At 51.8% G+C, this 26,509-nt stretch overlaps 3 pseudogenes across 2 annotated transcripts; 2 read left to right on the top strand and 1 right to left on the bottom strand.

The window, feature by feature from the left end:
- Positions 1-1,106: 1,106 nt before the first annotated feature.
- LOC116545599 lies at positions 1,107-13,626 on the top strand (annotated as a pseudogene). Its single transcript, XR_004266370.1, has 10 exons — positions 1,107-1,255; positions 9,599-9,707; positions 9,912-10,053; positions 10,215-10,358; positions 10,602-10,731; positions 10,909-11,114; positions 11,205-11,348; positions 12,061-12,210; positions 12,967-13,035; positions 13,176-13,626. The product of XR_004266370.1 is annotated as a WAS protein family homolog 2-like (transcript).
- Positions 13,627-23,579: 9,953 nt separating this feature from the next.
- LOC116545601 lies at positions 23,580-24,661 on the bottom strand (annotated as a pseudogene). The gene has a single exon (XR_004266371.1). The product of XR_004266371.1 is annotated as a vacuolar protein sorting-associated protein 4A pseudogene (transcript).
- Positions 24,662-24,699: 38 nt separating this feature from the next.
- Positions 24,700-25,378, top strand: LOC116545600 (annotated as a pseudogene).
- The last annotated feature ends 1,131 nt before the right edge of the window (positions 25,379-26,509 follow it).

Here is a 26,509-nt window from a genome sequence, read left to right as displayed (position 1 = left end):
TGGGAAATAGAAAGGATCAGATTCAGAGAAGGCAACTTACCCAGTGTCACAGCCTTTTAAACTCAAATGAAACCTAGACCCTTCATGCCACACTCACCAGCCCCACCCACTTGTGTTGCAACCAAGGCCCCACTGTAGTGCTTAGGAGAGCAGGTCTAGGGCACAGCGCCAGGGCTGATTAATGTCTTCCTTACAGTTTTCCAGTGAGGGGTTGTGATTAAGCCTATTTATAGGGGCCTGGTCCCTTAATATTCTGCCTGGTGCATCTCTTGCCAGTGAAATCAGTGCCATCTGCAGTGTGATTGCTGCTTTGGTGGCACCAGAGAGAGAGTTAATTAAACCCAACATAAATAGACTCTGCCCTCACTTTGCAATTCCAGGAGTGCTTTTCCTTCCTGTCCTCCACCCCCACATGCACCTCCTTCCTCTAAGGCCCCCTAAGATCTTATCTAGGTGAGCAGGGCTGGACACCCCTATACCTAGGGTCACTAGCCACTGCCCAGTCTATTTCAGGACTAGACCTCAAATTCTCAGGGGTTAAAGTAGGAAGAACCCATGTGTGCACGTTTTTGTGCTTTTCCAGAACTGGGTGCCATTTGGCAGTTGATCAGGCAATCTCCCGAACTATCCCATTTCCATCCCTTGGTTTTCAGCCTCTTTTTTTCTCTGCAACTAAGGTTTCTTTCTTGTTTATCCGAGGTCGGGAGCTGAACTGAGACAGTGTATGGAATGGGTGCCTGGCAGCTACCAAGCACCTTGTAAAGGGTCAGAAATGTTGCCCCTTCTCTTAACTCCTTTGTTGGCCCTACCAATTCCCCAGTCCCTGATTCTGCCCTCCCCCTCCCTCATTCACTGAGCAGGCATCAGCAGGCTCCTATCTGTGTGCTCCTGGCCTCCCACCAAATGCTCTGTCCCCTTCTCCCATATTTGTGCAGGCTGAAGCTATGTGCATAGTTGGGATGAGGGCTGTGTTGTCTCTCCTTCCTTTTTGAGGAGAATTGTGTACTCTTGTCACTCCTTAGCCTTGTATTCATGGCTGGATTAGAGTGAGTGGGTGCAGGTGAGTGTGGGCACCTCTGATGCTCCAGCTCCCACCCACGGGCACCATGACTCCTGTGAAGACCCAGCACTCCCTGGCAAATCAGATGTATGCCGTGCCCGTCATCCAGCCAGACCTGTGGCGAGAGGAGGCCATCCAGCAGATGGTGGATGCCCTGCAGTACCTGCAGAAGGTCTCTGGAGACATCTTCAGCAGGTGGGTGCTGCCACTCACCTCCTCCTGATCGGACGACCATCCCCATCCTGGGCAGTCCCAGCAACATACCCTCTGGGAGCAGCCCCTTAGGGGAAATCCTGGTCCTGAGGGACCCATCTGGCTTCCTTGTATGGGAGGGGCTGAGGTAAGAGCCCATCTTGGAAGGTTTTGCTCCTGAGAGTCTGAGAGCTCACTCACTTCCACCCCACTTAGCCTCCTGGTTTCCTGTGGTGGCTCTGCTTTCCTAACTCATTCTCTTTCTCCCATTTGGGGGGTATATTTCTTCACTTTTTCCTGTAGCCAGCAAATACGTACCCAGTAGTGTTTGTGTGCAAGGCATTGTAAGAATCTCTATAGATCCAGCCATGGATAAGGCAGCATCCCTGTCCAACTGCAGTGCACATGCTGGCAGGAGAGAAAGACCTGATAACCAATGCATGATTAGTTCTTTAATAACAGTTGTGACAAGGCCTGTTGATAATATTTGGTAATCACTGTTATTTATATAGCATTAACCATGCACCACCATTGATTTGAGTACATTAACTCATTTAGTCCTTGCCACACTTTATGAGCAGTTACTGCTGTCATCTCCATTTTATAGATGAGGAAACTGAGGCACAGAAAGGCTGAGAGACCTGGGCAAGTGACAGAGCCAGGATTCAAAGCCACAGATCGTGGCCCCAGGTCCTGTGGGTTATTACAGCCTCTGTGGAGGGGAGATAGGGTGCTGCGAGGCTTGTCCTGGCTTGGTCTTGGGTCAGGTAGACCTGGCTTGATCTCGGGTCAGGGAAGGGGTATGTGAGGAAATGACATTTGTGGTAAAGTCTGAGGGTTCAGTTGGGTAGGTCAGGAAGAAAATTCCAGAAATAAGGAAGCACATGAACTGCAGCCCAGAGGTAAAGGACCTAAAAGAAAGCCAGCGTGGTTGGAGCATGAAGCGGCCATTGCGGGAGCCGAGTTGGAGGGCTGAGGTATCAGCAGTGCTGACCTCGCACAGTCCTTGGGCTCTGGTGACTTTTGACTCAGTGTTTATCTAATATGAGTGAGTGAGTGGTGTTTGCTGTTTCCTGGCAAAGGTACCAGCAGTTGTTGGATGCACAGGTCCTGTCTTTGGCCATGAAATACCTGAAATGAGGCTTGGTCTCCTTCCTGGGATCACACACAGTGTCTCACATGGTGGACCCCAGCAGGAAGTATGCGACCGCCTGACTCAGGTCCCTCTCATGGTCCAAGTCACCCCTGCCCTGCCCTTCCCTGGTTGTTGCCAGACCTGGATCCTCTGATCCTTCACTGTGCAGCCTCCACTTCTGTCACCAACTAGAAGCCTACCTCTTCCTGAATGACCTCACCCCTCTGACTCACCCCAACTTGCCCCCAGCTTGTCAAGAATGTCCTTGTAACCAAGGGGTCATGCACTGAAGTGGCTGAGGGGATCGTCTTGGAGCTAATGCCTTGGCTCAGATCCAGCTTTCCTGTTTGCTTCCTCTGTAACCTTGGGCAACTCAACCCCTGTAAGCCTTAATGTTCTCATCTGTGAAGTTATGGTAATAATGGTAGCTTCCTGGTAGAATTATTTTAAAGACTAAATGAATGAAAACATGGAAAGAAAGGGAACAGTGCCTGGCACCTAGGAGGAATTCAGGAAATAAATGTTAGCTCTTCCCTGTTGATAATCTTGACCCATTCACTGGACTCGGTTGCCATTCATGAACTTGTCATCAGCAGTTACTGAAATTGTTGGATGTACCTTTTGTGCTTATCGTTGTGATAAATGTGCCCAAGGGATGCCTAGGCAAGAGGATGCAGGTCTTTAAGAGCCATCACCTTCAGATTATGGCTACCCCATGTTCAGTGCTTAGAATGGAGGCCAAAACCATTCCCTCAGAAACTGAGTTTCCTCACCAAGATGGGGATTGCATGGTTGCCCTTCTCTGAGGGAAGCCTTGGATTTTTGGTGTCTTTCCTTTCCTGTCCTGGTACTTGGCACCTTGTAGACAGTTGCATGTCCCCTGCCCTGTGATGGGATGAGGAGTGGGCAGGAAGGCATCTTCTGGGGAGTGGAGTGCTGCATTCATTGAGTGCGGGATCCTCAAGTTGCTGGTGCATCCCAGGAAGGGGAAGATGCTTCTCAGGAGCACTGGGCCTGAGTCCTGGCTACCTCATGCGAGGTTCCAGGTCACTGCATCGATCTCTCCACCATGTGCTCTGCATTCATGCTGGATCTTTAAGAGACACTAATTATGTGGCTGACGCTGTGTCCTCAAAGAGCTTAGGGGCTGGAATGGGAACATGTAGGGTGAGATTAATTGTTAATTGTGTAGCATGGACCATGTGGGCTTCTCAGTGTCTAGAAGGGAGAGAAATCGGTAAGAATTGGTGGCACACCTGTCAGAACTCCCCAAACTAAGCTAAGCAAAAGGTAACCAATCAGTAGAGTGACCTTTGGAGATAGGGCTAAAATGACATCATCAGGGCCTGGCTTTGCTTTCCTTCCTTGTCAGTTTGCTTTTTTGGGTCTGGCTGCATTCTCAGGCCATGCTCTTGTGGTGGCAAGGTGACATGGCAGGGTCAGTTTCAACGGGAAAGAATGCTCTCTTATGTCCCCCATTTGCTCTAGAGGCCACACTCGCCTGGATTGGTCCTTGTGTCTGTCCCAGAATCCATTACTGGGGCCAGGGGACTATGACATGCCACTTGGCTTAGACCAAGGAGCTCTTCAGACCACCTACCTGAAGCTCAGGGTGTAAGCCTGCAGGAGAGATGGATTCCCCAAAGGACACGGGGCCATTGCTTGAGTAAAGGGAAAATATGTGCTGGAGAGGAAAGCCACGTGCCTACTCCACATAGGACAGGCTCCTGGAGGAGGAGGGCAGGGTAGGGAGGTGGGCGTGCAGGCCTCCCTGATGGGGTCTAGAAATGGGGCCACAGGCTTGGAGAGAAGCCTGTGTGGCTTGGAACGTGGTGTATGATGGTCTGCCGGGAAGGCCAGTCTGCACAGGGGCTGGAGGAGGGTAGTGGTTCTGCATGGGGAGCAGTCAGTGCTACCTCTCCCTTGCATTCAGCTCACAGGGCATGAGAGGCTGATTTCCCACAAGCCTGTGGGCCAGGCCTCTGAATGGTGCCAAGGAGCTTTGCCTTGGTTCCTCCATGTCCCTATCGGGCCATGGGAGGCTCCCTGGCAGTGTGTGGGGTAAAGTAATAAGTGAAAAGTTGGGATGAATGAGTTACGATCCATGGAGTACTCAGGAGAGGACTTAGGTTGATTTAGGAGCGTTAGGGAGCAGTGATTGTGTTTCAAGCAGGGCAGGGGTGAGACAGAAGAGTTGAGGAAGGTTCATCAGGCACCTGTCACAGAAGGGACATGAAGAGAGAGTGGATGCCAGGGACACCCAGAAGCTGTTGCTGTAGTCAGGATGTGGCAGGGATGAGACTGAAGACAGGGGACCTGCAAACAGGAAGGGCCGGGTGAGACATTCAGAGGAAACAGATGACAGGAAATGGTGGCAGATAGGGAACAATGATGAAGGAAAGGGAGGAGTCAGTGATGAGTGGGAGTGGAGTGGGGAGCACCGACACCTCTCCTCCTCCACCTGCCCTTTTTCTGTGGCACTGGACAAACGTGGACTTTTTATTTTTCATGGGCTTTCTTGGTGAGGATGTGATGAGCTTTGAACCTCTCCCCTTACACATGCTCCTCCTGCTTATAAACCTTCTGCACAGATGAAACAGGTGGGCAGAAGAGAGCCCTCTCTTTCCCTCCCACCCCATCTTAGGCCCCAGCATAGCCCAGTCCCTGGCCTCACTGGTGCCGGTGCCCAGTGGTGCAGACAGGTGAATGCCTGGCAAATTAGCATTCCAGGCTGTGCTCTCTCCTCCTGCTCTGCAGCAGCTGGGAGTGTGCAGAGACTGAAGGGAATGACAAGCACCTCCCAGGCTCTTTAGCTGTGCCCCTTCCTGCTCCTTCTTTCTGCACCTCCATCTGTCCCCTCTTCACCTGGGAGAAGCCAGGCCCCAAAAACTTCGGGCCAGATATGTCACCTGCTTCCCATGATGTAGATGACAAGGCAGGAGGGAGTTGGATGGCACAGGGAAGAGGAAGGAACAGACTGTGTGTGTGGAAGTTTGGATGCTGTCATTTGCCATTGTCAATCAGTCCCTGCCCAACCTCTTCACCCAAGAGGCCGTGCCACTGCCCAGCACCTTCCCCCTGGGAAGGGTGATTTTCTCTGCAAAGCTCTTGGTCCTTTCCTCCATCTCTTTCTTTTTCCTTTTCCTCACCTCTTCTTTTCTTCTCCTCTTTCTCATTCCCCCTTTCCCGTTGACCTGACTTCATCCTTCTCCCCTGTTCTTTCTACTGATCAGCACCTGGTGGCCCCCAAGGTTACACATTGCACTAGATCGTGGCATAATTAGCAAGTCATTCTTAATTATCCCGGAGTGGAGAAGGTGAAGGTAAAGGCAAGAGCACAGGTTCAGGGTCTGTTTCCCTGGGGTCATGACGGGCAGGGGAGGAGAAGCAGTGAATTGGGAGTGGGTACTTCCTGCTTCCTCCTCCCCACAGCCTCTAAGGACTAGTGTGCTGATGGTGATGGGTGATCATCAGTTCCTTGTCACCTTCACAGGAATCACATGATGCAAAAGGGACCATTCCTATTTTTCAGTGGAAGAAGCTGAAGCAAAGACCAGTGAGTGGCCTCCCCAGGGCCATTCTGCTGCTAAATAGACATGAAACCCAGGCCCGTGGGTTGCTGTGGTTATTGATGCTCATCTCTTACTTACCCGGGAGGCCAGAGTCTCTTTGGGAGTGGATGTGTGTTGTCTGACTCATCTTTGGCTCCCACGGCCCCCAGCACTGTGCTTTACAAATGGAATGTTCTCAAGATACTGAACAGTAAGGGGTGGAGTCAGGAAACAGGAATCGAGGGTTGCTTGGAGATGGTCCTCTCCAGGAGAGATAGAGGAAGACAGACCCTTAGTGAGACCACGTGCAGAGCACGTGGGTGAGCTAGTTCTGTCCCTGATGCCCACAGAGCAGCTTCCTCTCTCGTGCTGGGTGAGTGTGCCAGAGGGGATGGCTTCAGCACTGAGCTTGTAAACTGATCTACCTTGAAATAGGCCACCAAGCCAAGGGTGTCTATACCAGGAATGGCAAACAAATGGCTCTCATGGCACCATTCCCTCACCCTCATGGTGGGCATTGTTCATCAATGCCCTGGCCCCAGTGAGGCCTATAGGCCTTCCCACCACAGCCTCCCAGACGATCCTGCCAGTCCACAGAGATAGCAGACATGCTGCAAGCTTTCTGACCCTGAATCTGCATTTGTCCTTGGCACCATGGCCTCTGACCATGAGAAAATAGAGAGTCCGGAAGCTTTGTCAGCAAGCATGCCATTCCTTAGTCTCATAGGCTCCTGATTAAGGAAAGAGCCCCAGGATCATGTCTTCTGCCTCCACCTCAGGGAGGATTCACCCTTGGAGCACCCTGGATGGTGCTTGTGAGCTGGAGCCTAATTGCTCTGCAAAGTGATGCAGTTGTTTATTAGAAAGTTGTTGTCATTTTTTTTAAACAGCACAGAGCTCTGTTTCCTTGAAACTCTGCCCACTATTCCTGATAGAAGTTTACTCACTTCACCCGACAGCCCTTTTAATATTTTTGATATTTGAAGGGAATGATCATATTCTCAAGGTCATCTGATCTTCTGTCAGAACATCCTTCAGTTATCTTCATATGTCGGCAGTTTCTCACTCATCACCATCCTCATCACCCTCCTTGAGATGTTTGCTCATTTGTCACTTTCTGTCCAGCCAGCGGCTGTTATACATCAGGCCCCACCCCAGGTGCTAGAGACATAGCAGTGAATGAGACAGAGGGCAGTCTGTACGGGAGGTCAGAGTCCTCTGACTGTGATCCAGTTTAAAGGGATGTGACTGTGGCTGAGACTGGTGCCTGGCATGGACTCGTTCATGAGTCCAGGGCCCTGTTTTCTGTGGTGCCTCCAAGAGAGTGCGTGGTCCCTACTGAGTGGAAGAAGGATGAAGGACAGAAGAGGGACAGGGAACTGTGTGCCCTAAGAGCTCATTGTCTTTTTATGCTGATTAAGACACTTTTAGCTTCTACTGAGCTTATAGTTAACAGAAGCTTCCAGGTCTTTCTTCACCTGAACTGTGTCTAAACCAAGTTCCCTCCACCTTCTATATTTGTGCACTTGATTCTTAAACCCTAAATGTTGGGCTTCACATTTGTTCCTTATAAATGTTATCTGGTGATTGCAGTCCACCCTCTGGCCTTTAAAAATTATCTGAGTCTTGATTCCATCATGCAGACCATTTTACCCCTCTGTGCTAGCCCCAGTTTTCTATCCAGGTGTTGAATGAACTGGAAGGGCCCTGCCAGACTTCTCCATGCAAGGCTGGAATCAGACTATTGCTCACCAGTGCCCTTTGGGGCTGTGGTTCATTTGGCTCTGATTTTTCCGGTATGTTCTCTCCTCCAACCCCCATAGCTCCATCTTGTCCACAGGATTTTGTTAGAAGCCATCAAAATCCGTGCTGACTCAAGATGCACTGTGCTGCAAGTTTTCCCTGGGCACAGCAGGCTAATAGCCCTGTTACAAAGAGAAATGGTGTGTGTTTTGAGCAATCCTGGTGCCTGGGACTCACCTCTGCCTTTTCTAAGTGCTTACAGACTCTCTGTTTAATAATCCATTCCAGAAACTTGCCAGGGCTCATTGTTGAGCTTGGTGTTTGCAGCTTTGAGTGATCACCCCTTCTCTCCTATATGGCAGCACCAGAACAGAGGAGCCTTTGGCCCTTCCCAGTCTCAGTTTCCTCCCACTGCCCCTGTGGACCTCGAGTACAGAGCTTATGCAACTACTGAAGATTGTATCAGTACCCAGGGACAGAATAAGGCTGCCTTGTGAACTGGGGTGAAGTGAAACAGCTTGTGCTGGAGGACTCCTCACAGCAGATGAAGTCCTCTCCCCAGCCAGAAAAGATTGAGCTGGGTGGTGGCCCTGCTTCCTCACTGGGAGGAGACAATGCTCTTCTCTTTTCTTTCTGAATGGTGGCCACCTTCATATTGGTCTGTCATGGAACACTTAAGCTGCTTGGGTGCCTGTTGGTACTCCCAGCCCTGCCATGCCTGAGCCCCCTGGAGTAATCAGGGCAGACTCATTAGGGGATGGGGACCCTGGATTGTGAAATTGGCTCTCTGGTGCCAAGGCCTTCTAAAGTTGGTGGGAGTGGCTTCGGCTTGTTGGGTCTGATTCCAGGTCATTCATTCCAACCTATAGAGAAATCCCGGGGTTCCCTCACCCAAGTCTGCGGCCCTTTCCCCACCCCACGTCCTCTCCCCTCCCTTTCCTCATGAACCCAGCTGTGCCTCTGCCTTCTCATCCCTGTGCCTCACATGGGCTCACTCATGCCAGGTGAATGCCGAGGCTTCTCTGAATGTGGAGTGTGGCCCTTGTGGGCAAGAGCTGGGTTCTTGGGGGCAGGGGAGCTACATAGGTGACTGGGAGGAGGATGGTATGTCACACGCACATCAGAATTAATTTTGCAGTGAGACTGGCCTTGCTGTGGCCAAACAATGTGGAAAAGCATGAGTGGCATTATGTGCCTTAAAGCATCAGGCACTTGGGCCTTGCACACCAGGAGCCAGCCACAGGGTTGTCTGGGGAAATGGCATTCCCTGAGATGCAAGTGCACAAGAATGCACTTGTCACATCTGGGGAACAGCAGGGCAGCTTGCGCCACTGGACCCAGTCCACACCAGGAGAGATGGAAACAGGTGAGGAGCTAGACTATACAGAGCCTGTGGGCCATGGTCAGGATGCAGGGCTTGCTCAGTGAGCTATTCATTATGTGCAGGGGCAGTTCTTCCTCTGAGTCTAGGTGACAACACTCAGTTCCAGCCTTACCATTCTCAGCCTCCGGTCTCGATTCCCCCTCTGCAGAGGTCACTTTGTCTACTGCACGTGATTGTGAGGGGTTGTGAACTGCCTCGCCCCATCAACAGCCATGTGTGCATGTGTAAATACCATCCTCTGTGTGCCCTGGAGACTGTCCTTCAGATAGCACGTGCAAGTGCCAGCATAGGGCCAGGTGGCTGCCTGTCCCTACCGAGAGTGCAGGGAACTCAGTACTGTCAACTCCTCGATCCTGCAGGTCAGATTATCCTTGTAGAGGCCACCTGGATGGCACCAAGTTCGACCCTGGCAAGCAGGTGACCCTGACTTAAGAGACTTTACCTGAGGGCTGGTCTGCAGGTCTACTGTTAGGAGCAGGAGGTGTGCAGGGGGCAGGGAGCAGTCCCAGCTTCTGTGATCTTCTCCATGGCAGGATCTCCCAGTGGGTAGAGCAGAGCCAGAGCCAAGTGCAGGCCTTCGAGGAGAAGGTCTCCTTGGCCCAGGCCAACATTGAGATCAAGGGCAGCAAGAAGGCCATCAAGGTAGCCCCCATACCCCTGTGTCCTGAGGCTACTGAGCTGTCCCTCATTACTCCATGCCTCTGAGGCTGCCCAGTCTCTGCCCTGCTGCCCACCCGTACCTTGGGCTTTCCTCCCACCCAGGCTCCCAACTCCACCCTCTCCTGCCAAGCAAGCCCAGCCATCTGAGCTTCTTGGGGCCCCTCAGACTTGTCCCTGTGTCCACAGGTGTTCTCCAGTGCCAAGTAGCCTGTTCCAGAGCGTCTGAAGGAATATGGCTCCATCTTCACAGGTGTCCAGGACCCTGGCCTGCAGAGATGACCCCGCCACAGGATCCAGAGCAAGCATGGCAGGCCCTGCAGGTCTGCTGGCCATGCACATCGCACGGCCTGTCACACACCTGGAGGCCTGGTTGCTGGGGATGAGCCGGGACTACCATAGGGTTCTGTCCTGCAGAGGAGGCTGACTGGGAAGGGGTGGCAGCTGATTTGGCCCAGCCCTAAATACTCACTACCCATTGGTCCCTCTGGCCCTCCCAGGAGAAGCTGAAGTACTTTCCTGTGTGCGTGAGTGCCAAGCTGGAGCCCGAGGATGACGCAGAGGAGAGGCTTGGGGTCTTCCCAGAAACATCAGCTCTGTCAGCTCCTTGCTGCTCTTCAACACCACCAAGATCTTGCATGACCAGAAGGCAGGGCCGCGGGGTGTGGGCAGGAGGCCCGGCCTGGCTTAGTGGGGACCAAGGGCATTAGACACAGGTATAACATCAAGGCTGGGAGCCATGGGGTAATTGGGGTGGCTTGGCTTGGGAGGCCTGGGGCCCCACCATGCACACTGTGCCTCTGATGGTGTGGGAGAGGTAGGAATATGGGCTCAGGACAGCAGGTGTCAGCTTCCCTGACCCCCACATCGCCCCTGTAGGTACAAGAAGTATGTCTTCCTGGACTCCCTGGCTGTAACAAAGACGCATGTGATGCTGGGGGTGGAGACGGAGGAGAAGCTGTTTGATGCCCCCTTCTCCATCAGCAAGAGAGAGCAGCTGGAGCAGCAGGTGGGAGGAACAGGGCTGGGGTGGGGACAGATGGAGTGGGTGGGGGCCCTGCCAGGGCTCCTCTCCCGGCAAGGCTGTTGAGCTCTTTATTCCACCCATGGGGGGTGCACACAAGGCCTTGCAGGATGCCCCTGCAGGGCCCTGTCACCTCTCACATGTCCCTACCTAATCCTCCAGGTTCCAGAGAACTACTACTAGGTGCCAGACCTGGGCCAAGTACCTGAGATTGATGTGCTATCCTATCTGTCCGACCTGCCCGGCATTGCCAACAACCTCATATACAGTGCTGACCTGGGCCCCAGCATTGCCTCCTCTGCCCCTAGCACCATTCCAGAACTGTCCACCTTCCACACTGAGGTAGCCAAGCCTCTCAATCCAGATGAGCTGGGCACTGGGATGGGAGCTGAGCCAGGGACCTCCTTGCTCAGACACCTACTTCCCTAGACATCCCACACTTTCTCTTTCATACCTAGAAATGGGGTGTTCACAGCACCCCCACCACCACCCCCAGCTCCTGAGGTGTTGGCCAGTGCACCCCCCACTCCCACCCTCAGCCGTGGCCCCTGTAGGCCCAGGCACCAGGCAGGACGGCAGCAGCGACGGTGTGTCTCCTTCAGGTGGGAGCAGCTCTTTGAGGACACCTCTGCTCATTTCTGGTGTGCTCGGTGCACTCAGGTGGATTGTCTGTGGGTTTCAGTGGCCAGAAATACTTGATTTTCTTAATAGTTCCCATTTCAAATGTCTTGTTCTACTTGGTTCATAAAATAGTGGTTTTCAAACTGTGGAGCTCTGGAATTCTAACTTCTTGGGCAGAGAGGGCCTGAACAAGTGAGTCTCTGGGCTCCCCATTCCGAGTTAAGCCGATGGAAAGAAGAGGCCTAATAAACTGTGGAAAGAAGGTCTAATAACAAACTACAGCAAAAAATGATTCAGTGTCCCTGAAATTACAGCATTTCAGCTTTACTGTTACATCTCCCATCTGTCTCTAGGATCCAGAAGTGGCACAAAATCCCTCTACTGGCTCATGTGTGCAGCTGAGACTGTCAGTGCATGGCTAGCTTGGGGGTACAGCTGTGCAGGGTGGGGGCTGGAGAGGGTCAGGGAGTGTCTGCACCCACATTGCCTGCACTCTCGTGTTGCAGAAGTCAGTACCCAGGTCCTGTGTGTCCAGGCCCCACAGAGTCTTCAAAGGCTCAGCATCCCCAACACGAACCTCCTCGTTCGAGGGGAGGTGCCCTCCCTCCTAGCAGGGTCTTGGACATGATAAGCTTCCCCAGCCCTGCCTGAGCAGCCTTTCCTCCTTATCCTGTTCCCCACCTCCCACCTCCATTGAGGGAGCTCTCAGGGAAGTGGTCAACCCCTCTGAGGGCCAGCCCACTCTGCTAGAGTCCATCCACCAAGCTGGGGGCATTGGCAAGGCCAAGCTGCACAGCGTGAAGGAGCGAAAGCTGGAGAAGAAGCAGAAGGAACAGGAGCAAGGTGAGCGGGCCCTGGAGTCTGTGGTTGGAGGGCCTCAGACAAAAATGCTGCCTCTTGTCTGACAGAGTCCACAGGGTGCTTTCTGCCCACCCCCTGCTCCTGCCAGCCTGCCCCTGGTTCCCCTAGGGCATTTGCTGGAAGCCCCGGGCCATCACCCAAGGTCCTCAGCCCTCCTGCCTGGGCCATGGCTCCTTCCCGGTTTGGGAGCCTTAGTGGAGCTTTCCTCTCTAAGCTCACCCAGCTCCAACTGTGGCAAGGAGAATCTTTCTCAACTGCTGAGACTGGGCCAAGGCAAAGGTCAGGCACCACAGCCTCCTGAGGATATTTTTAGAGACTGGACCTGAGGCCTCCCGAGGCTGCCCATAGTGCCTGCTGTGAACGCAGACACCGGTGTGTTGTGATGCCTGTGCATAGTGCAGCAGTGCCCTGGGCACTATGATTTGAGCTTGTGCCCAGCGCTGCTTGTGCCTTGTTCAGTGACCCCAGGCAAGCTGTCTCACCTCTCTGGGTCAGTTTCCCCACCTGTGCAGCGGTGCTGACTACCCTGGCCCTGTCCCCAAGGGTGGCTGGGAGAGTGTTCCTCAAATGTAAGCACTTTCTCATCAGTGTCCAGTGTCGGGTCAGGGATAGACTGAAGCTCTGAGCTATCTGGGAAACACAGTGGCCTTGGAGGACTGGGGAGTGTCGTCAGGGTGGGGACAGGGAGCTGGGGTTTCATGTGACTGAACCCTTCATTCTGTGGCTTTCCCATTGCAGTGAGAGCCACGAACCAAGGTGGGGACCTGATGTTGGATCTCTTCAACAAGCTGGTAATGAGGTGCAAGGGTAGGAGGCAGGGCCACTGCCCGCCCTGGGATGGCACATTGTAATTCTCTCCTGCCTTTTTCTTCCTGTGTTTAAGTCTCTGGGGGCTGGGGGAACCAGTGTTTCCCACCCACCACCCTCAATCAGCCTTTTCCTTCCAGGCATCTCTGGGAAAGGACCTGGGGCTGGTGAGGGACCCGGAGGAGACTTTGCCCGCGTGTCAGACTCCGTCCCTCCTCTGCCGCCACCACAGCCGCCACAGGCAGAGGAGGATGAGAACGACTGGAAATCCTAGACTTGGGCCACTGCTCCGACATGGACACAGCCAGGACAAGCTCCTCAGACCTGTTGCCCTAGGAGGGGGCGGTGATGAAACTGTCCTGGGACTGTGAGGGGACCACCTTTAGGGAGCGAGAGACTGGCCTGAGGCCACAGGGCTGGGGCAGGGGCTTCTGTACACCTGTGCTTCACCGGGGGACAGCTCCACCCAGCCTGCAGCAGTGTGTTCTTCTCTTCCCTAAAGAGGCTTCCAGAGAAAACCACAGCACAAATCAAAAAAGAACTGAGCAGAAACCAACAGTGCACTTTTAATAAAAGACCTCTAGCTGTGCAAGATGTAAATGTCTTGTAGTAGTCAGTGACTTTCCTCTTGCCTCTGTTGGTCGCTGGGCAGTGGGGGCAGAAGATCTCAGCTGACCATGACTCCTTTCCCTTGTATCAGAGGAGGAGAGGTGCAGTCAGCAGGGGCAGCTATTACAGGGGGGAGGGGCAGTGTCCCACAGAAAAAAGTTTTTAGTGACAGACATGGGGTCTCTAAAAATAGTCATGCTGAGAGCCAAATGGCCCTTGGCATCATTGCTGGTGTCGGGGCAGGTGTCTTGGAGTTTGATCAAGTGGTTGAGAGGGAGGGAGGTGCCATCAACTTGCAGAAACTGGTACCAAGCCAGGGAGATAAAAATCTGGGGAGGGCTGTGGGGCGGGTTAAGGGCAGGGCTGCAGAAGGAGTGACTCAGGAAGAAGGTGGGGGTGGTGACAAGCCCCCAGGCAGGAGCCCTATGGCCTTGGGGATCTTTTTAAATTGAGACTAGATGGTGAGTAGTCAGGGCAGCTAACTTCAGCTATTATAAAAAGGGCAGAAGCAGATGGGCCTGCTCCATCTTTCCTCTAAGAAGGTGGTCAGGACAGAAATGCCACAGTAGAGGCTGTAGCCCCCATAGCCTCCTGCAGAGGCCCAGTGAGAAGCCTGGCCCTCAGCCATGCGGGATGGAAGACATTCGATTCCACAGATGAGAGTTGCCTTGGGAAGACCTCAAGAGTGGCCAGGACCCACTGCTTCTTCAGGATTCACCTGTTTCCACCTGTGGACACTAATGCCTGTGCCTGGGTCCCGGCAGCGCCCTGGCACACACTCCTGGGTTTCGCCTTTGTAGTAGGATCCCTGCAGACCAGGCCCATGACAGACTCCAGCGGGCAGGGCAAAGGAAGGGCGCAGTCCCAGGCAGTAGTGCAGCCGCCCATCAGGAAGAGGTCAACTTCTCCCGGTGAAACGGCAGGGAGAAGGCAGTGAGAAATGTGATCCTGGGATGATGGAGGCTCTCAGGAAAGGAAAAGGGAGGATTGAACTTCCACACGGCAGCAATGGCAGAACCAAAGGTGGCTGTGACCTCCATGAAGGCTCAAACCCAGGCCGGCAGCTTGGCCAGGACAGGGCTGGGTGTATTACTGGTCCAGGAGCACTATACTGACAGAATCCCTTTGGAGCCCAATGGCCCTGCCCTCATGGGACAGGAGGTTAGAGCTCTGAGTTACAGCTGCCTTCCCAACAGCACATTTCCATGGCATCTCCCTCCCCTTCGTCAGCCTCAGGTGGGAGGCAGGGCAGGCAGCCCCTGTTTCCCCTTCTCCCCTTCTCCAGCCCCCATCTGTCCAGCCAGCTGGAGGCAGCCAGGCTTGCTGTGGACTGGTTGATGGTCTTCTTGCAGAGCTTCTCCACCAGATTCTTCCCTGGGGACGCCTGGCCTGGGGCTCTGGGCTGGGGGTGAAGGGGATGACCCTTGAGGACTGTTGCCTGCCTGCAGCTCTCCATGGGAAAAGACCCTGCCAGGCCTTGGAGCCAGACCAGCAAGCTTTGTTGGCCAATGAAAACAGTAGGGGTCCAGATGACATTGCAGAGAAGATCAAGAGGTGGTGAAGGGGCATCTGAACCTCCGGAGGGGACAGGAGATGCCCAGCAGGAAGGCCCAGCTGTGTCAGTGCTAAGAGTGACACCACTCCTACCCACCGCCCACTCTTCTCCTACCCTCTGCAACACAGGACACTCACAAGGGTGTGATCCAAGTAGGCCATTTTATATAGCCTTTGAGACCTATGTTGGGGAAGTGTATGTTTGCCATCCCCACACACCTGGGGGGAGACAGGAGCCACAGGAGCCAGGGATCATCACCCACACATCACCAGCTCCTCTGTTCTGCCACTTCCTTGGCTGTGCTTGCAGCTCTGCCCTTCCCAACTCTGCACCTACCACTCAGAGAGGGCTGGTTCAGCTGATAGATCCCATCTAGGCCAATGGATTTGTGTCTTGCTACAGTGATGGCTGGCCTGATTTTTCCACCCCTTCTCCCAGGGCCTAACCCAGAGCTGCTGAGTCCCTCACTCCAACTGGTTGGTCTGAGCAGTCACAGCCTGGCTTTGGGCTTTGGTGGCAGCTGATAGCAGGTAGGGGCCCAGCTGCTAGAAGAATGGCCAGCTGCATAACACAGCCCAGAAGGTGAGCACTAATTACCAGCCTAGGTTGTCAGAGAAGTTGATGCCTTCACTCATCTTTCCTCCAGCCACAGAGAGGAGCAGGGCCCCCATCACCCAGTCTCTCTCCTGGCCACAGCCTCGTGAGAGACACCAAGCCCCAGAGGTGCTGAGCCAAAGCTTAGATGTCACTCATAACATTTCCAGCTGCCTCCCCACCAAGGTCTCAGGCCCAAGCCTCAGAGTTACACCTGCATCTGAATGCACCTGGAACATGAGAGTGGCACTTGTTCCACCTGGTGTGTGCTCTTGGGTTCCTGGAATATGTGGAGACAGAGGACGTTTCCCAGAGATGGGTTCAGGGAGCTGGGTCTCAGATCTGCTGGTGGCTTTGTGTTTCCTGGCCAGTATACAGGAGAGCCTTGCAACCTGGGGCTTTGGGGAAATCCTCTGTAGTCAGGGACTGGGAGCGGTAGGGATGAGAAGCTAGAAGCCTGTCCTGACTCGATGAGCACAAGAGCTCCCAGGAAAACTCGATGGCACTGTCCTTGTGAGTCAGAGGGCCAGCTGATGGGCCACTCATCTTCTTGCTGGTGGCCAGGCGGCCCACCAGGCTGCCGTTCTCCCAGTGGGCGTGGACCTGGCACAGGTACTTGTGGGATGGGAAGAAATAGAGTAACCCTCCAAGAACCACACCACACAAGTTACAGAGGAGGTCACATATCTTGCCTATCTAAAGAAGGAAGAGAGGGAGCCCCCATGGAGCACCCTTCAGCCACCCACAAATGGCGTCTTGAGGTTTAAAACTAAGGAGAGAGACCCAAGGCATGACTCCAGCCAGTGGGGGAGGACTTGGCTCCCCTGGGCGGGAACCACAGGGTGGAAGGTGCCACATCCCACCAAACACACCCAGGTGCTGCTACTGACTGTGCCTTTCTGACACACGTCACAGCACTAGCGTCCCGGGGGACCTTCCTATTGCCCTGGCACTGAGTCCTCCCTTCTTCACTCTGGGGTCCTGATGGGCACCACAATGAGAGGCACTGCATGCCCCAGGCATGCCACAGGAGATGCCCCCCAGTCCCCACATCCCTGCCTATGGCAGGAGAGAATATAACCAAAGAGCAAGAGAGCCAAAGTGAATGAGCAGCTTTCTCATGCATGGCATCCTCAGGCGATGCCTGGAGGTTTTAAGAAAATTTAGCAGCCTAAGGGTTGAGGGACGGGGAAGCTCACACTTTCCTCCATAATCATCTAGATTGATGCTGCTCATCCTGTGCGGCTCTCTAGTGGGTGTCCCAGTGCAAATTCTCAAACACCTGAAAATACTCAAGGTGTGCCAGAGTGCCGCTGCCCTGGAAAACCCTTTCCTGCCTGAGCCCAAGCTGTGGCAGGGTGAGCTGGCTGGGACTGACCATCTGAGGCAGCTCTCTGCTGGAACATGAATTCCAGGGGCTGATTGGAAATCCTTCTGCAGATGACAAGGGGCAGGATGCTTTCTGGGGAGATCACGTAACCCAGTGAGACCCTGGGAGGAGCTGAAACCTGAAGATGCAGGTGTGCTGCAAGGCACAGTGCAGGGAGGGCATTTCTCCATCTTCCAGCATAGGAGCAGCAATTGACAGTGCTCACCCACTGGCCATCACCGCTGTCATACTGGGCAGCAGGCAGCAGGGAGCAGAGCAGGAGAGCGTGGGTGAGCACACGAAAGGTGAGGCTCCCATCCCGGGGTCTCCTCCACCCCTGTGCCTGGTCACAGTATGAGATTACATGCAGACAACAGGGGCCAGAACCTGAACACTGGCCCGTCTCACCCTGGGCATGGCTCCTCTCCACAGGAAAACTCCACTACAGTGTTCAGCCTCCACCCCAGCACAGGCTAGCAGTTGCTGCTGGAAGTCAGACACCTGGAGACCAAGACCACAGCATCAAGACCCTGTGACCTCCCAAAGGCCTGGTGGAAAGGAAATGGGAAGTCTGGGCTAAGATACAGCAAGTACATGTGAACAGAAAGAAGAGGTCAAAGAAAAGGCTGATAGCAAGTTAACAGAAAAAAAAAATGGTGAACGATATGTGGTATTGGCAGTCTCATTTAAACTACATGCAGCAACAGCAAAGGAAATCCAGCAAATTCGCACAGTCATTCTCAACCCTGGCCATGCAGCAAATTCATCAGTGGAAATTAAAAAAAAACACATGGCCAGTCCCCAGCCCCAGCCACAAATAAGAATCTCCAGCCCATCACCTGATAGATTGACAAAAATCCAAAAGTAACCACTCTGGAGAAACAGGCATTCCTGGACATTGCCGGTGGGATACAGAACAGTACAGTTCTTATGGAGGGCAGATTGCAGTTAACAAATTAAACATATTTACATGTTTAAACCCAGGAACCCCATATTTAGGAGTCTACTGAGAAGACACAGGCCACAAATACCAAACAGCATATGCTCCGGGTGTTTCCCTATAATCATGTGCCTTCCTATCCAGAGGGTACTGGTTGAATGAGCTGTGCTACATCTGCCTGTCAGAGAACCACACAGCCCACTAGAGGAGCGATGGCCTGGGCAACTGACTAAGATGGTTTCCATGTCAATCAAACTTGTCCAACCCATGGCCATGGGCTTCATACAGCGCAGGACATAAACTTTCTTAAAATATATGAAATTTTGTGTGTGTGTGAGTTTTAAAAATCTCATCAGCTATCTTTAGTGTTAGTGTATTTTATGTGAGCCTCAAACAATTCTTCTTCCAGTGTGGCCCAGGAAAGCTGAAAAGATTGGATGCCCCGACATAAATAAAACTGGAAAGGAAAAATCAAGACATATACATGCTTTCTTGGGGAAAACGAGAAATACTGGAATGATAGGCCAGTAGCTAGTAAAACTGATGATTCTCTATGGAGATGGGAACAGGTTGAAGAGGAGGGTCAGAGTGAGACTTTCCTGAATAGATTTTTTATATAGCTTTGACTTTTGAACCACGGAAGTAATTGCATATTTTTAAACTATAATTAAATCAAAAAAGAAAAGAAGCAAATTCTAAAACTGAAAACAAAATGAAACAAAAACAGCCTAGCTATCTCTCAAACTGACAACAAATCACACCAAAAAAAGCCTGGTTTCAGGTGACTTTATAGCCTAGTGACCATACATCCTTAGTGGATTACACTCTAAGAGCAAAAAAGAAATGCAACTTCAATCAGATTTATTGTTATAAGTCATATTGGTATTGTGATTTCAAAACTTTTATGTATATTGCAGGATAGAGTAGGTAAGAATTATGTTAATATAAAAAAAAAAAACCCAAATGTTTAGCTTAAGAGAAAAAGAGATATACAATATAAGGTTAAATAAATGAATTCTTTGATTTTTATTTAAAAATACCAATATGGACTCATTCTGAAAACACATTTCTTAGATCTGTCTACTGAAATGAACCAGGAGCACCACAAACACCCTAGCACCCACATCTTGATTTCTAAATATCATTCTCCATTAAAAAGAAACCAGGATGGTCTGGCATGGTGGCTCATGCCTATAATCCCGGCATTTTGGGAGACCAAGGTGGGTGGATCACCTGAGATCAGGACTTCGAGACCAGCCTGACCAACATGGTGAAACTCCGTCTCTACTAAATACAAAAAATTAGCCAGGCATTGTGGTGCATGCCTGTAGTCCCAGCTACTTGGGAGGCTGAGGCAGAAGAATTGCTTGAACCCAGAAGGTGGAGGTTGCAGTGAGCCAAGATTGCACCATTGCAGTCCAGCTTGGGCAACAATAGTGAAACTCTGTCTCAAAAATAAAAGAAAGAAAGAAAGAAAGAAAGGAAGGAAGAATAAAAGAGAAAGAAAGAAAGAAATCAGGGCAGCTTGAAGAAATGAGTTCAGTGTAGACCAGCTTCAACGACAAGAGCTAAACTGTCTCAAAAAAAAAAAAAGAAAGAAAGAAAGAAAGAAAGAAATCAGGGCAGCTTGGAGAAATGAGTCCAGTGTGGGGACAAGGATGCCCATGGTGAGCCCAGGACATTCTATTGTGCTGGAGCCGAGACTGACTGGGCCACAGTGAGGACCTGAGCTAGCAGGAAGTGGCTGTCACACCAGCTTTGAAACAACCTGAGTGTCAGAAGCAACATGGACTATAAACAATGTTAACGTGCGGGATGAATGCAACTATGAATCTATACACACAAAAATATAAAAATAAAACACTCAGGCAGCTAATCCAAGACTTCCAGCAGCCTTTCATCCCACAGGCCCTTTGCTAGGATGGTGATATGGTTTGAATCTGTGTTTCCACCAAATCTCATGCTGCACTGTGATCCCCAGTGTTGGAGGTAGGGCCTGGCGGGAGGTGATTGGAACATAGGAGCAGTTTCTCATGAATGACCCAAACCATCCTTTTGGTCCTGTCCTCATGATAGTGAGTTCTTGTGAGATCTGCTGTTTACAAGTATGAGACACCACCCCCATCCTGCCCACCCTGCTCTCTTGCTCCAGAGTGGTTGTAAGATGTGCCTACTCCCCCTTCACCTTCCACCATAATTGCAAGTTTCCTGAAGCTTCCTCAGAGGCCAAGCAGATACTGCCATGCTTCCTGTACAGCCTGCAGAACTGTGAGCCAATTAAACCTCTTTTGTTTATAAATTACCCAGTGCCAGGCATTTCTTTACAGCAATGTGAAGATGGTCCAATACAACAGATGGAATCACTGCTGCACTAAGATGTGGTTATATTTATCACCATGTTGTTTAAAACAGAGGAAAAACTGGACATAGCCTGAAGATCTAATGGAAGAGTGGTAACTACATAAAAAGCAATACCTCCATACAACTGGAACACAGCGCAGCTGGACTGCAGCAGAATACATGCATCCTTGTTGAAAATGAAGCACGTTTATGACAATTTGCTGCTGAATGAAAAAAACAAGTTACAACAACAGCATGTGGAGGAAACACCATTTTGTTTTGTTTTAAATGTATGTATCTACATATATAAAAATTATGCATAGGAAGACCATTATGATGTATACCAAAATGAACCATTTTGAAGTGGAATTATGATTTTTTTCCTGTTTTTGCCTATCTGTGCTTTCTGCAATGAAAAGAGAATAATTTCATAAAAAAAGATATTAAAAGTTAAGTGTATAGGAGAGAGAAGTTTGCTAGTTCTATGGAAGGGAGTGGCACTGAGGCACCTCAATGAGAGTTTGAAACCACAGAACAGCTTTCTCTGGGAGAAGTGCGATCTCATGCCTAAAAGGCACAGCAGTAAGACAGGACAGCAGTGCCACCAAGTGGACATCAATGGGCCCGCTCGGGCTGACCCTTTCTGGCTCGCAGTCCCAGGAAAGAACAGGACTGATGGTGCATCTTTCCCCAGGCTCTGTCTCATCCCAACGCCTGCAGCACAAGAGGCTGGGGTAGGTGTCCTTACTGGCTGCATGGTGCCCCCCAGGTGGTGCCTACACCACCCAGGTAAAGTGCACAGCTGGATTCAGGAGCAAGAGCCTCTGACTGAGGCTGCCTGGAAAAAGAGATGTGTGGGGAGAAGGTGAGTGCAGGTCCAACAGACACTTGTACTGTGGCAGCAAAGGGGGTCCCCAGGTGGGTCCATGTCTGACGCAGAAACACTAGCACTTTTTCTTTAAATTAAATCCCATTTAATCTCCAGGGCAGCCATCTCGCTAAGTGGGCTGTACTATCTGCTCCCTTTTCACATGAGGAAACTGAGGTTGAGAGAGAAAGAAACTGGTCCAAGTCACATGGCTTATGGATGATGAAACCATGACCCAAACCAAAGCCCACCTACCCCCTAACACAAGCTTCTCTGGGATCCTTGCCTGAGAGGATCCCCATCCTTGCCCCTCTGTCCCCTCCCGTCTACCTTCACTGCTTGTCCAAGTCACAGCCAGTGCCCACTGCACTGCTTCCTCCTAACCCAGGAAGGTGCAGAAGGAAAGAATCCTTTCATGCTGAGCTCCCTGGGTGAGAGCACCGCTCTGTACTGTTTTGTGAAGTCAAATAGCTGGGTGGGATGAGAGAGAGCAGTGGAGAGAAATGAGGAGCAGCCATGAGGGGGAAGCCGACTGAACCAGAGGCTCTGTAGGCCTGAGACGCCTGCAGCCCACAGCCCACCACCCCAGCAAGGCCTGCTGCACCAAGAAGGGTGGGGATGAAGGGGACTCTGGAGTTCCCCAAGGCCAGAGGGGGAATGCATGTGAGGGGCAGGGGGGTGGGGTGCAGCTGGATCCTGTTCAGGCCCACAGGAGAGTGAAGCAAGCATCTCTCTGTTGACTGTGCTCTTCTCACAGTGCTGCTGTGCCTACAAAACCAAGCCCAGCTGTAGTCATGTGTGCAAACAGAGTGAGCTGTCATCTAAATTTTTAAAAAGATTTCCACCTCCACCACCCAGGAAGTGTGATCCACTCCCACCTTCCAAGGCATCCTGAGCCCCTTGCTGCCAACTTGTCATCCCTCTCTAATACCACTTCTCTCTACTGCCCCTGCCCACAACACAATGCCCTCCTAGGTTGGGGAGATGCTCTTCTCAAACACGTCTCTGTGGCTTTCAAGTTTCTCTAAGGTTGTTCATGAAAATGTATGCCTCCTCAGCTTCCCTTCCATGTGACAGCATCTAAACTGGGCCTTGAATAATTAAGAGTTTAAGAAAGGAACTCCTGTGAGCAAAGGCATAGAGGAAGTGAATCCTGGGGCCTGCTCATGGACAGGGGCAGTGCTGTTCAGTTAATGGTACCAATGCATGTGGTTTGGTGACAGATCTTATTAGCTTGGGATGCAGACATGAAAAGTTTGCAGCCTTTATAGGTTTCTAAAATGACTGATGGCCTTTGACAAAGATTCTCCCAATGGTGGGTGATAAGGCCCATGGGAAGAGGTGGGGAGAAGGAAAGCAAGGGGGGCAGAGGGAGTGCAAGGGAAGGAGCACCTGTGGCCACATCCCAGCGGTGGGAGAAGTGTGGGAATGCAGGACTACCTGGCGGCTGTTACGGGGTGTGGGACACAAGGGCCGAAAGGCATCAAAGATGACATGGATCCAGCCTGTCTGAGAGGGATGATGGCAGTGACAATTACCCATATGGGTAATTCAGGAGGAAAGCTGACTTCAAGGATAAATGCAGGCAGGATGGGAGGAACGCAAGGCCTCGGATCAGCGCAGCCAGGTTTGAAGGCTGGCTCCACCACTTGCTGTTGGCTCACTCATGGGAAGCCTGTGCATGCCATCCTCCTGAAGTCACCTCCCTGGGCCTCGGTTTCCTCTCCTTGCCAGGGACCATAGAATATCCTAGCTCAGAGCCACTGTGCCTAGCATACCACCTGGAACACAGGCTGTACCCCATCCCCGGAGGCTGCCACTGTGGCTGAGTCGAGTCATGAGGTTAGGGTTCAGGTGCCAGTGGCCATGCTCCCCCTGGGGTAGTGCCAGGTATGCAGGCCTGCAGTCAAAAAGAGTCTGAGGCTGCAGCCAGACCCAAGGCCCAAGTTGGAATATGAGAGAGGGGTCACACAGAACAAATCAACATCCCGCTTCTGTCCAAAAGCCCGAGGGAGGCTGTGTTTGAAGAGGGAGGGAGGCAGTGAGGATCTCGGGTCATCATCTGTGCTATGGGGCACCAGGAAAGGTGGCTGTCTCACTGATTCCTGTGGCCTTCACCCTAGAGGAAGGTGACTTTTGTCTTACAAACACGCTGCATTAAGGGTTAAGTAATTACACTCTGTTTTAGATCCTCACATGGCTTGAGGACAGGAATTTGCTTTTTCTTCCATCCATCATCTATTTTTTTTTCCAGATGAATTTATCTTTATTTATAAATAAGACAAAAATCCAAGCAGCATTAATTTAGGGGAACAAAAGATGGGAGGAAAAAAAGGAGGTAGAAGGAGCTGGTGAGCATCCAGGAGAGGAGGAAGTAGGAAGAGCCAGTGTCCACCATGTGCCTCAGGGTGGCAGAGTGTCTCTGCAGCTGCAAAGCCCTTCTTTCCAGCTCCCTGGTGGGCGGCCAGACAGTAGAGGGAACTCTAGTGACTTTGGGACAAGCCCTGGAGCCCTGTCTGGCTGCTGACATGGGGAGTGCCTGGATTTGCCCTAATCAACCTCCCACCTTCACCATCGCCCAAGTGAGGCAGCTTTTTAACTCTCCTGGCCAAAGTCCTCTGAGAATTTCTTCACTTTCAGGAGGTCGTCTGCATTCACCGTGGGCCAGGTGGTAGCCAGAGACCACGGCATGTCTGACATGAAAACTACAGGCTCTAAGAGTTTGTCCCCAGGGACATCCATCCAAGTCATCTCCATGTACCCTGGGTCCCCTGGTAAGCATGGGGCCAGGAGGTCATCGATCATCATGCTGGGATTGGTGCGGGAGGGGCCACAGACCTTTTTGAAGCGTGTGGCTGACTGCGCCTTCCTCACGGGCTGCATGAGGGAGTCCCACACGATGATGCGGATGTCCTCGCCCAAGTAGCCTTCGGTCTTCTGGACCAGCTCGTGGATGTTTGCATCCGTGAGGTTGTGGGGGGTGCCCCCCAGATGCAACCAGAACATCTGTGCCTGGGCAGTTTCCTCTGGCAGGGGAATGTAAATTCGCTTCTCAAACCTCTTCCTGATGGCTGAATCCAACACCCATGGGATGTTCGTGGCTCCAAGAACCAGAGTTCCATCGTTGTTATTTCCTACCCCCTGCATCTTGACCAAGAACTCCATTTTGATCCTCCAGGCAGCCTTGCTCTCATTTTCATTTCAGGATCCACAGAGGGAATCCACCTCATCGATGAAGATGATGGAGGGCTTGTGCTGCCTGGTCAGCTCAAACAGGTTCTTGACCAGCTTCTCACTCTCCCCGAGCCACTTGAACATCAGATCTGAGGAGGACATGGAGAAGAAGGTGGAATTATTGGCCTCTGTTGCCACAGCTTTGGCCAGGTGACACAAAGGTCACCATGAAGGAAATCTTACTAAATTCAGTGAAGCGAAGAAAAGGATCCCAGAAAATTTCAGGCCCTCAGTACTGCCTGGAGAAGCAGAGCAAGCCCAATGTCGCCATTGACCTGGACAGCACTTTGGAGAGCCAGAGCACATGGGAGTTCTGCCTGGTCTGCGAGAACAGTTCAAGGGCAGATGGGGTTTTTGAGGAGGATTTGCAAATTGACATAGCCACAGAACAGGATATGTTTAGCAGCCACCATTACAAGTCATTCAAAGTCAGAATAGTCCACAGACTGTGATTCACAACCGACATATAGCTAGGTATCTCTGGAGACAAAGTAGAGATAGACCCTGTTACGAATCAGAAGGCCAGCACTAAGTTTTGGATTAAGCAGAAACCCATCTTAATCGGTTCTGACCTGCTCTGTGCCTGTGACCTTCCTGAAGAAAAAAGCCCCAGTCACGCAATAATTTAAACTCACGTATCTAAGCAATCACGACTATAAACACCTCTACTTTGAATCGGATGCTGCTACCATCAATGAAATTGTGCTCAAGGTTAACTACATCCTGAAATCGCAAGCAGGCACTGCCCGGGCTGACTAATTTCCTCAAAAACAAAGAAAACTGAACAAATGTACAAGCTTCAGCTTCCAGAAGGAGAAGAAATCTGGGCAGTAGTGACACTGGCCTCCAGCCTCAATCTGTTCCGTAGCTCATAGCCTGCCTGCCAGGGCCAAATGCCCTAGAGCCTACCCGGTGTCCTGAAGTCCTCGGGGGGAGACCAGCCCCTGGCTCACTGGCACCGGGTAGGTGGGTCCTTGGGAAAAGTGTCGGGGCCCCCTAGGAAGAAGCACTGGGGACATTGCCATGTACTGAATCCTGCCTGGCAGTGGCTTTGATTAGTGATGCCTGGGGGCCAGACCACCCCCTGGAGGAGCCACGTGCCACACAGCCATCTTCACTGCCTGCCACCCTGCCCGAGGAGGTGCAAAGCCATGCCCCGGCATTTCCTTGCAACTTGATCAAATTTCTTAAAGCAAACAAAGAACAAAAATGTACATTTCTGTTTTTCATTTTAATAAACAGGTGTACTCTTTAAAAAAAAATGTTATCACCAGGTGGTGATAACAAGGAAATCGGATGTGGAAAGGTGAACAGGTTGATGTCTATCTGGCTCTGGAAGAGAGAGGCGTTGATTCTTCAGCTCCATCCCTAAGAGCAAACACAAGAAGGGCCTTGGGAGCTTCGCTATGAGCCCTCAGCTTTCAGTCCCAGGATTAAGCTCAGAAGTGGCTCAAATCAGCTCTGGTCCCTCTGACAGCAACTCTCTTACCTGTCTGTGAGAGGCTCTGTGTATTGGGTTTTTGCTTAATATTCCATAAAAAAGAGAATCCAAACAGGTCAGGATGGTGGTCCTCTGGCCCCCCTTCACTATCTTCTTTCCCTTCACACTGTGCACATCAAGTAAGAATAGCATCCATATTTGAACGGTTTTGTTTTGCTGTTTGCAAAGGATCCACTGAGAGAGCAGGCGGTTTAGGAGCCTCCCACACCTGACTCACATGCCTGTGAAATGGGAGTTCCCCACCTCCCCTCACAGAATGTGTAATGGGGTGGCTTACCTACTGGCTCACCCCCACTGCTCAAACCCCTACGGGGAGCATGCAGATGGGCAGGTGCAGAGGCTGGGGCAAGTGCTTTTGGGCTTTGGCCCATGGCAGGGCCTAGAGGTGGGTGTCCTCGACTCCTGAAGCCCAAGTGGGCATGTGTTACGAAGCTCTTTCAGTGTTCTGTCTGCAGGCTGCTTGT

Source organism: Sapajus apella, unplaced genomic scaffold, assembly GCF_009761245.1.
Source record: "Sapajus apella isolate SASKATOON/1434 unplaced genomic scaffold, GSC_monkey_1.0 scaffold298, whole genome shotgun sequence".
Taxonomy (NCBI): Eukaryota; Metazoa; Chordata; class Mammalia; order Primates; family Cebidae; genus Sapajus; species Sapajus apella.
Note: the sequence above shows the minus strand (reverse complement) of the source record. Positions and strands in the feature narration are given on the sequence as shown.